This window comes from Saccostrea cucullata, unplaced genomic scaffold (assembly GCF_032062105.1).
Source record: "Saccostrea cucullata isolate Sc308-1 unplaced genomic scaffold, CSIRO_AGI_Scuc_v1 ctg4573, whole genome shotgun sequence".
Taxonomy (NCBI): Eukaryota; Metazoa; Mollusca; class Bivalvia; order Ostreida; family Ostreidae; genus Saccostrea; species Saccostrea cuccullata.
In genome coordinates, this window is record NW_026931046.1 from 6 (window position 1) to 10,954 (window position 10,949).

Genomic DNA, 10,949 nt, shown 5'->3' on the forward strand with positions numbered 1-10,949 from the left:
ACTTATCGATGTTTAGTCCATTTCATTCAGTATAATTCTAATTAGATCCTTATGAAGATTTTCTTTAAAAGTTTAAAACTGAAATAGCCATGGTAAAAATCTGTCATGAAAAAAAATGTGTTTGGGAAAATTTGTGTTGAAAACAGATTTATTTGTGTGTTAAAAGCACAAATTAAGCTTGTGCATTTAAGAGCCTGTCTACGAGAAAACCATGCAGATATATAGAAAAATGCTCTGGTGGGCACTCTCAAGAACAAACTAATTTTTATTATTAACTTAAAGGACACCCATTGAGAGTCAAAAATATGTTGTTTATTTTTGCTTGGGTTGTTTCTATTTTTAGTAACAGCCAATAATTCATTTTGGTCAATATTCAAGGGAAAATGCAAAAAAGTTGGTGTAAAAATGACAATTTTAATATTTAATATTAAAAAAGAAAAAAAACAATATAGAAATAAAAGGGCAATGTTTTCTCATAGAACTTAGTCGTAAAATTAAGTTGGAATCAATTTTTTTTGTAAAACCCCTATATAAAGGCTGTCCCGAGAGCACAAATATTGGCATGGTGCCAAAAAATGATAATGGTTCATTTTTTGTCAATATTCAGGGATATATTTCTTAGAAAGTGACGCTTTTTTTTTCAGAATTTTGTGCATTTTAGAATCTCTAGGATATTATCCAAATAATATGTAAAATCCACCTTTGGACTCTCAAGGACAGGAAAGTAATATCGTAATGAAATTACCTCAAATTCAAATGATGGAAAAATACATGATTTTATAAGTTTAACTTTTAACAGTAATTTTAATGAATTTTGTGTAAAATATTTACAAATATAAACAAATAAAATTATTTTCAATTTTATAAAAGCTATAAATAATTTTTCCCTGCTTTTCCTATGAAAAAATCGTATTTTACTATTTATTTAGATTTTGTTAGAATTATCTCCCCTTTTGCGCTCTTCTGCAGAGAAGGTAGATAATGATTATGTTTACAAAGTCACCTAATCATTTTAGGCATAGGTATATGTGATTTGAAGAAAATTGTCCTTTCCTGTGAATGTAATTTGTTACGTGTATACGAGTGGCCTATGTATAAAATACATAAAAAATTATGAAATCCATCGGGATCGATATACGGTTCCGTAACCACGTGTAAACATTATGGCATCCTGCGACGTTTTGATAGTTGTACGTCCTCAGAAAAAGATTCAGGTGCGTGAATTGTCAACGAGTCTTCAGATTCTGGCTCTGATTTTGATGAATATGATTCTGACAGCGAACATTTACTTGGTAGCGAGACGGATGTAGTGATGATTGATGGTCCCGTGATGATGATACCGCATGGCGCATCACCAATGTTTGAATTTGAAAAAGAAACAGGTATAGTTGGATCTTGGTTTATAATACTATGTACCTTAAAAAAAGGCTTATTGATATGTAAAAAATAAATAAATAAACAATTTTTGATGGTGACTTGATTATGTACTGTACAAGAGAAGAATTTTTACAAGACAATATCAGGTCTGGTACAATCACTAGATTTAGCTAGGTAGCTTGATTTACCTACTTAGTTAGCTTTATTTACCTACCTTAAGTAGCTTTATTGAGCTCTGTACCAAAGTAATTTATTTCTATAAATAATTCTGCCTACGTAGCTAAATCTAGTGATTGTACTGGACCTGAATATATACCTAGCAAACCTGTCAAGAGAAATTTCAAATTTGGTACATGCACATGTAGCAACAAAAATAATACATGTATATCTGTATAAATTCAACAATATTGCAAAATATTCACATCTGCAGAATTATAAATAGCATTAGGAGCCTTTGTGGGGTGATGTAGAGGGAATGAAAAGTTGAATAGGTCCAGGCCGGGTTTTCAAAGACTGTTTACTAATAGGGTACGTTAAGAATTGGATAGATGGGTCTTCACTGTCAATATGTTATATTTCCATTAGTGAACTCTTCAGAATTAAAGGCGCGTTTGGTCGTCAGACTGGGACAGCATGGCATTGCGGATTATACAAAACATGCCAGTTTTAAATGTTAAGCACATTTGTCATTTTAACTAAAGAATAGAAGAACTAAAAGACATGAAAAAAAGCGAAAACCCTAACTTTATCGTCCATAAATAAAAATACGACATTTCCGAGGTATGTGTATTGACTTTAAATGTACCATTACAATAAATAGGTACATACGATCACCAATAGATGTAGATTAATATCATTGTCATCTCTACTCTTGATTTAAATAAAGTACACAATAATAAATGCCTTTAGTTAGAATTTTTTCATCAACATTCAACATGTTTTTACATGATTATGCTGCGTTTGTCCCAGGAACCCCTCAAGATTTGTACATTCTCAGACTTTTTCACAAAAGAGCGCACTAAGAACTATAACTCTTCAATAGTGGAAATAGAACGTATTAAATCACCATTATTGCCTCTATGTGGGATGCATGATTATAAAGAATCTCAATTAACAAAATATTTTTTTCACATATTTAAGAGATGTTATGAAGATGGCTACACTTATGATTTTTGGCTTTATGCAATAGTAGAATTTTCTTTATGGGAGATCACAATTATTAGAAAAAAAGTTGTTGTCAAATACTTGTGCAGACTGCAGACTTTTCAAATTAAAGGTCACCATGTCCTTGACAGGTTTGTGTTTAAAACAACTAATATAATAAATATAAGTCTAGGAAATTATACTTTGTAAAGAATATTTCATTTCATTCTTATATTTCTTGTGCAATTTCAGATTATTCAAATTCATTTCCCTGGTTAGGACTGGGCTTTACAATGGGATTTTCAGCTGTGGAGATATAAAGAATTACTTCATAGGGTTTCCAATGTAGTTTTGTGAACAGAATCCAGAAATAAGAAGAGGAGAGACAATGCAGCATAAGCATTACCAATTGCCACTGCTGAGAAAATGGTAAAGATGTTATACTATAGTACATGTATAGGAATTGCCTTGTCTGTCTGTCGATTTGCAACATGCATTTTTCCTATACTGTTACTTTACTTCAAGGATATATGAAGCTCTTGTTTTCTTCAAAGATAGCCAGAAGAATTTGTGAAGAATCTTACCCAAGTCATTTGATGACATTTTCTTCAATTGGAAAATATAAATGGAGCATTATCATAAACATGACATTTTAAAAAAAAAAATCTTAGAATATGTCTAGTATGGTTTATTTCAATTTAATTAAAAAAATGTCCTTTTTCACAGGTTCATGCTTTGAGTACTACTTTTGTATATTTGGAGACAGTCCAGTTCTTCTTCAAACCAGGAGTGGAAATTTCAGTGCTTGTTCAATTTCTCCAGAAGTTATTGGATGCTACATAGGAAGAAAATAGGGTCATACTGAACAGAATAGTTTGGATACACCTCATAGATTTTGAAAGCTTGAGACCTCAAGATCAACCCAAAAGGTGTACCAAACATGAAGAAAAAAAAGACAGTTTATGATTGAAGAAGCTTGTTTAGTAGCCAAAATTTCAGTGTATTTCATATATGTTAACTTATACAATTTTATTGGTACATGTACTTAAACATTGTTAACATCCTGATATTTAATATGTATCAGGTTTCACTTTCAGGAATACACAAAAATTCAGAGTAAATTTTAAGTGTTTGTTATGTTAGAAAAGATCAAAGTTCAATGTCAACAGTGCTTTAGTTTTACCAAATATAACACTGTTATAAAGACTAATTTCCTGTATACTGGTATAGCAAATAATTCAGAATATGATTTGGGAAACTGTGATTTTTTCTTTTAAATCTTATCTTAATTTAGAACCATGATGTATACTTAAGCAAGTAGATTTTTTTGAAGCATACAAAATTTCAAGGTCATTTTAATTTTGGAAGTGAATATAAAATATCAGGAAGCAGTCAAGCATTGTTTTTTTTTTGGTTGTGAATGTACTTAGTTATTGAGTAATATTTAGATTTTAATCTGCAATGAAATTAAAAATTATAAATGTTCGAATTTGTTGATTTTTAAAACTTGGTGTTCATTCATTTTGAGTTTGTTGCCATGACAATATGTCTGTCAAGAAAATGGCTCTGATATTCCTTTTTGTTCAGTTTGACCCTTGACCTTTGACATTGTGACCTCCAAATCTAAAGGGTTCCTCTACTTTTCAGGAAACCAGTGTACTAAATTTGACGTCTGTCAAGCAATGGGTCCTCAAGATTTTGAATGATTAAAATCTACATACTGGTATACTGAGAATTATAACCCTTGACCTTTGACCTTGTGAACTCCAAATTAAAAGGGGCCATCTACTTATTAGTAGGAACCAGTGTACTATGTTTATTATCTATCAAGCAAATGTTTTTTTTTTTTTTTTTAAGATAAGAGAGAACTCACTTGGTCTACTGATTGAGAAACAGGTACTAAGAAATATGTGAATATCACCTTTTTCAAAGAAAATGTAAAGTAATACAATTCTGGTACCCCCCCCCCCCCCCCAATTAACCTTATTTAACCCCTTAAGAAATAATTAATGATTGAGAAAAAAAAATGTACAATATACTGGTATTTTTCAACAGCAAAATTAAAAATTTTGAAAATATTTAAATCAGCAAAATAACTCCTTGCTGAAGTTCAGGGATGAGAAAATTTGAAAATTCACAAAAAATGTCCAACTTTAAGTAAAAAGTACAGCAAAATATTTGAGAGTCCAAAGACAGATTTTTTATATAATGTAGACATACATGTTGTCTAATAATTGGTATGAGATTGAGTTGATTCTAGGCGTCACTTATATAAAATCCTATAAAATTCCTGTTTTCACCCTGCGTAAGGACCAAGAATTCTATTTTTAGTAACAGTGTCGATTTAACCCCTTAAGTGAGACCACACTGAAAAAAAATTTGTGGCAAAATATTTCATATTATAGAAGAAATTTACACACAAAACATGAAGTTGATCAGAGAACCTTGCTCCCATAACCTTTTGCATGGTTTTCTCGTAGACATGCTCTTAAATCAATATTGGTTGAAGTTAAGTAACCGCAGATCGCCAGTCCTTACGCTATGAATCGTCAAAATGAAAAGTAAAATTACACATTGAACTAACGAACTATAAAAATTGAAGATTGATTAATGTACATATAAAATAAATACCCCAGCGTTTTGTTCTAAAGTCTAACCTAAGATATATTAAAATATTTTTGAAAGATTCGATTTACTTACAGAAAATAATGTTTTCCGTAAGTTTGTAAAATTAGATTTAACATTTGACCACGCTGTGTAAATTAATGTCAACAAGCGATTGGTCGCGTAATTGTAAACAAACACAAAGCCTAGATAGCTGTTTTAGTTAAACATGTATCAGGATCAAATTTAAAACAAAGATAAGCCAACATATCAATCTCAAATATCCGACAATAATAATTTTCCATTAATTGTTAAATAGTTTTAATACACCAATTATTTTGTCTATGACTACGGGGTCAATGGTTCGCCGCGGTGTGTCGCTTTAGATTTTCTTAGACACGTGTAATCGTAAGATTACGCAATGGTACACACGCTTAAAATCTGTGTTCCAGGTGAATGTGATAATCGCGCGGTAAATAATTTTTGTATTAAGTTCTTTTTATGAGATCCGGGCGTTTATCGTTTTCGTTCATATTATTTGTGTTCATATTTAAACGAAGAAAAGATACTAGCTCGTGCTTTTTCTATAACTCTTTCTCTTGGAAAGATCTTGATTAATAAAATGAAAATGATGCCATTGAATACTCTGAACGGGAACCAAAGATCACGTTTAAATCCTAATTTTAAAAAAAAGAGATATGATACAGCGTTGTAAAATATTTATTACTTATGGCAAGTTTACTTCAATTCTACGCATAAAGACTAAAGAGTTTTCCTTCAATAGCAAGATGAGAACCGTCTAGCTTTCTTTCCTATAATACGCAAGACTCGAACAAAATAATATTTTCATAGGACAGAGATAGTATTAAGGAACAATTTAATATATTTAATAAAATGAATTTAACCATTCTGTGTTTTTATTTGTGTATAACTGTGGGTCGCTGGATTACCCGCCGATTGATTCCCGGTGACCGACTTTGCCCCGCGTTATCGAGGGAGGCGCGTTATATAATTGAAAACAAACAAGGTGAATGTAAAGGCGTGCGCTTAGTAAATAAGCATGACATCTTGGGGGAAAAAAAGCACAAAACACTTCAAGAACTTTATTCTAAAGAATATTAGCATCCAATGTAGCCATGATTTTTATTTAAAGTAAGTTTGTTTTATATACACGCATGAGAAGCTCTCATTTACGAGCTGAGCGAAAAGAATTACCTGTACATATATCGGTCATGCATCTAGCTCATTTTAATCAAGACTAGAACAAAATAACAATTTCATAAGATCAGTAAGATGTTAAAGCAACTTTATTATCAAAAGTCATTCGAAATATTAATCGTTTTTGAGATATATAGCAAAAACTTTCAAGGGCACTAGATCCCTAATTTTAGGGGCCAGCCCTTTTTAATGATTTCAAATGAAAGCTCTTGCAAAAATGCACAACTTTTATTCAATATGTCTTAACAAAATATTTTTAGTTTTCAAGAAAAAAAGGGATATATGTGAAAATTTTCACTCTTTTAGGCGTTCTAATTTTTGACCCTATAAAGCGCCATTTTGAATACAGAAATCGAAAAACAAAAACCGATGTGCACAACTTCAATCCTTCTGTTATCTAAAACCAGTAAAATTTCTGATCCAGCTTTTGTGGTCTCTGAGCCTTTATCCGGAAACGAAAGCCTATAATTTTTCTTATAAAGGGAAATAACTCATAAGCGGAAGTAAATTTTTAAAATGTTAGACATTATTCTGATAGAGTTTATTACCATCTATAATGTCTGAAAATTTGAGCAAAATCTATTAAGAAATGAATGAGATATGAGGCCTCAAAGTTGGCGTCTAGGAAGTAGAAGAAAAAAAAAGAATAATAATCTTTACCAACAGAATCAGTAGAAGGTCTTCCGTTGGAAACGGAAGACCTTAATAATCTTCATCTTCAGAATTAGTAGAAGGTTTTCCGTTGGAAACGGAAGACCTTAATGAGAATATCAAGAAAAAATATTAGGTTTTAACACAAAATGTCAAATTTTATCAGAAACAGTCAGGTACTTAAGTTCTAATGCTCCTTTCATTCCAGTGGAAGGAACTGCCATCCTAATACATGCCAACTGCATTTCGCATGGGAGACCCTCCTCCTGTCTTTCCCATTTGCCTCTTGTTTTCTGTTATTTTTAACTTTGCTTTCTGCACGTTTGTCATTGCCTTCCATTCCTTTTTGCTACCCCCACAGCATTGACTTTTCCAACAATTTCAGGCAAAACGGCTTGCTACTTAGCCTTAGTTAGGTTATTACTATGTTTTGCCTCGAGAATAGGATGGAGTTTGACCTTAATTTTAATTATCTCTACCTCTAGATCTGCTAAGGAAACATAAGTGCTTCTAGCTTTCCTATTATTTCGAATGTGTAAGGGATGCAACCACATATTCTACTTGCCTATTAGATATGACGTCATAATAAGCTATATGATGTGAATTTAATTGATTTGAGGTCGTAGAAATAAAATGAAATATAAGGAGGTTCAATTTAGACACAATACTGTCGTTTCTTGGTGGTATTAATAGATTTATCAGGGGTTTATAAACCACATCTATGACGTCATAACTGTTGATCAGTTTTGAGCAGAGCGAAAGTGAAACGAAATGATAATTCGTGTAAAAACACAAAAAAGTTAGAGTTTAAGAGATTAAAAGCAATTAGCATGAAAACCATGTGAGATGCCTGTAGAAATAAAGCTTATGAATAAGGTGCATTTATGCTAATATATTTCTACTATATTTTCGTATAGTGAAAGTGCAGATACTTTTTTTACTTCTCGATCACCCCTCCCTCTGTCAACCGTAACAAAGAGATGCAAAAGTTCAACACTGTGCCAAATACGTTGAAACATAGTTTTTGTTTTTATCTAAAAGTTCTTATTCTATAAAGTTTCTGAAAAATGCTGCTAGAATCGTATGGTTAAAGGAGTTTGATGATTTTTTTTAATATGAGGTATAGAATGTAAAAAAAAAAATGGTAAGGTTTCTTCTAAAGTATTATTCTAAATTATTAGGTCTTTCCACCTTTCTGTGGAAAGACCTATTGAAATTGTTCTGTTTATTAGGTCTTTCCACCATTCTGTGGAAATTAAGACCTAATGAAATTGTTCTGTTGTTTATTACTATTATCATTTTTTCTCTGAAATGGTGTTTTGTTTCTTAAGTTATCGAAAAGATTTATAGTTTATATGAATGTACTCCTTTAATGATTTTTTGTTAAATCCCGCGTAAATGAACTTCGAACCCTTTTGGACTTATCGCCCTTTCGCAAAAACAGGGTTCTCCATGAGCTGTTTAACTATGTTGGTCCCGACGCAGTAAACTTTTCTTCTACACAGTAACGATTCAAATTTTATGCATGCGACACGGTTAAAATGTTGCAGACAAGTAAGATCTGTGATATTTAATTAGAAAATCTAAACACCAAAATTCTCTCTACCTGAAACTTTAATCAAACAATTATATCATCTTTCAATTCCAAAAGTTAGAGCAGAAACAATTTGTTTTCACACTTTCATGTAACGGTTAATTGGTATGTACAATAAAATACATTGTATTATTCCAAAAAATTGTTACAATGTAAATATGTCTTTTCGATAGAGCCATGGCTCTAGAATTATTTTAGCTCTCTAAGTTAGACATAACATTGTACCGAAGTCATTTAATTGATATAAATAAATTGCTTAAAATTTTGAACATCTTCAAGGAACTCTTGAATTATTTTACTGTTCTGAAGTTTCCTTTTTTTGTAATTCGATAACTCGATCAAGAAAACTGATAATTAATCAAGGCAAATTTACTTTCAAAAATGTTAAGTAGTTAAAGCAAAACACGTTTCTTCTCTGTGTTTCCCATCTAGAATTACATATTTGAATTTTTTTAAGCTACTTACAATGAATTTCATTCCTATTTTGGTCAGGAATGTTAAAATCCGAACCCGATTCTCTTTTCCTTTTCTATAATTACAAACTGCCTTGCGTCTCTCGCTTATGTTTCTCACATACTCTTAAATAATTTATCGCCATCCATTTCAAACAAAAAACAACTCAAATCGGCTATTTTCAAACATCTCTTTAATACATGTATAATGCACATGTAATGCAGGTACACAATCATGGGACATTTCACAACGTTTTCACTTACGCTCCCGTCTAAATGCGAAGATCAAATGCATGTTATTCCCAATAATAGGTATATCATAATTTTAATCAGACCCTACCCCTTACATCTTAACTCGAAAACAATCTAATTCAAGCTCATGCATACACCTAGGAGCGTGTAACAATGTTTTTAACGTCTCTTTGCGCGGTCAGTGAAATCGTGGTTATCCCCGAATCGACTACAAATAATTGTGTTTAGAGTTCTGTTTAGAGTAAAAATTATACCAATTGCGAGCCCGATCTAAAATCCAAGTAGAGAAATGAGTTTTTGCTGTTTTATTAGGTCTTTCCACCTTTCTGTTGAAAGACCTATTGATTTCCATCTGTTTCTTTTTTTCCTTTTTATTATTATTTTTCATTATTTTTCCGCCGTGTGATTTTGAGTTTCAAGATTTATCGAAAATATTTTAAGTTTAAAAGAACGCACTCCATAAAAGATTTTAGTAGTTGACCCTGCGGATATGGACTATGACCCCTTTCGGAGTTATTACCCCTTTCTCAAAAAAGCTTGTTATCGCTACTCCTCCGAAACCGTAAACCGTAGAGGCACGAAACCTTTACTAATGTCTTAAGCTTCTTTTGATACAAAAATTACGAAAATATTTTAAGTTTAAAAGAACGCACTCCATAAAAGATTTTCGCAGTTGACCCTGCGTAAATGAGGTTGGACCCCTTTTTGAGTTATTGCCCCTTTCGCAAAAAAGCTTGTTATCGCTACCCCTTCAAAACTGTAAATTGTAGAGAAATGAAACTTTCACTAATCTCTTTGACTAATCTCGTAGACACTTCAATGTTATATTTCAAAAGTATTCGTTCATCCCTTGAATGAGTTATTGCCCCTGAAACTTTTTGAATTTTACAAATAATTAAAAAAATTCGAAACGACAAGCCGTAGAGACATGGGACCAACTGCATAAGATTTAATGACGTTTGACCATAACATTCATGTAAAGGGGAAAGGTCAAGGTCATTCTAAAAACGAGAAATTTAGCTCTTTTAATATCTATTACCTTGCAACATATACATAATGTTTATGCATCATTAATATGTACTCTTTAACTGTTTCAAAGATTTCATTGCTCAATAATATTAACCCTTTTAAAAGTTATTGCCCCTTGTGCGAAAAACCTTGCTACTCCACCGAAACTATTGACCCTAGAAACACCAAAGCTTCACTAATGTCTTAAGGGTCTATAGGCCTAACTTCACTGTATAAGTGTGATAGGATCTGATCACCCCTTATATGAGTTATTGCCCTTTAACTTCTTCTTACTACTATACCGTATTACTTCAAAACTAAAGTCGTGGAGGCATGGGGTCACTGGTTTTACTAGTAACATTTATAACAGAGTACTAGATGTAACGCATTTGGAAGGTGATACTGCTGATTTAATAATAAATACACATATTTCCTAAAGTTTTAATGCATTAATGAATTAATTTAAACCAGGGAAATGTTCATGAAAAGTTTGAATAAATTCTCTGCACCGGTAAAATAGATATTGCTAATAATCCGGGACCGCCGGACGTCGAGAAGACTAGATTCACCGCTTGTCGTCAGTGCGTAGAGTTGTCGGTTCGTATCTCTTTCAGTGTAGGACGCTTCACTGAATATGAGTTCCATTACGA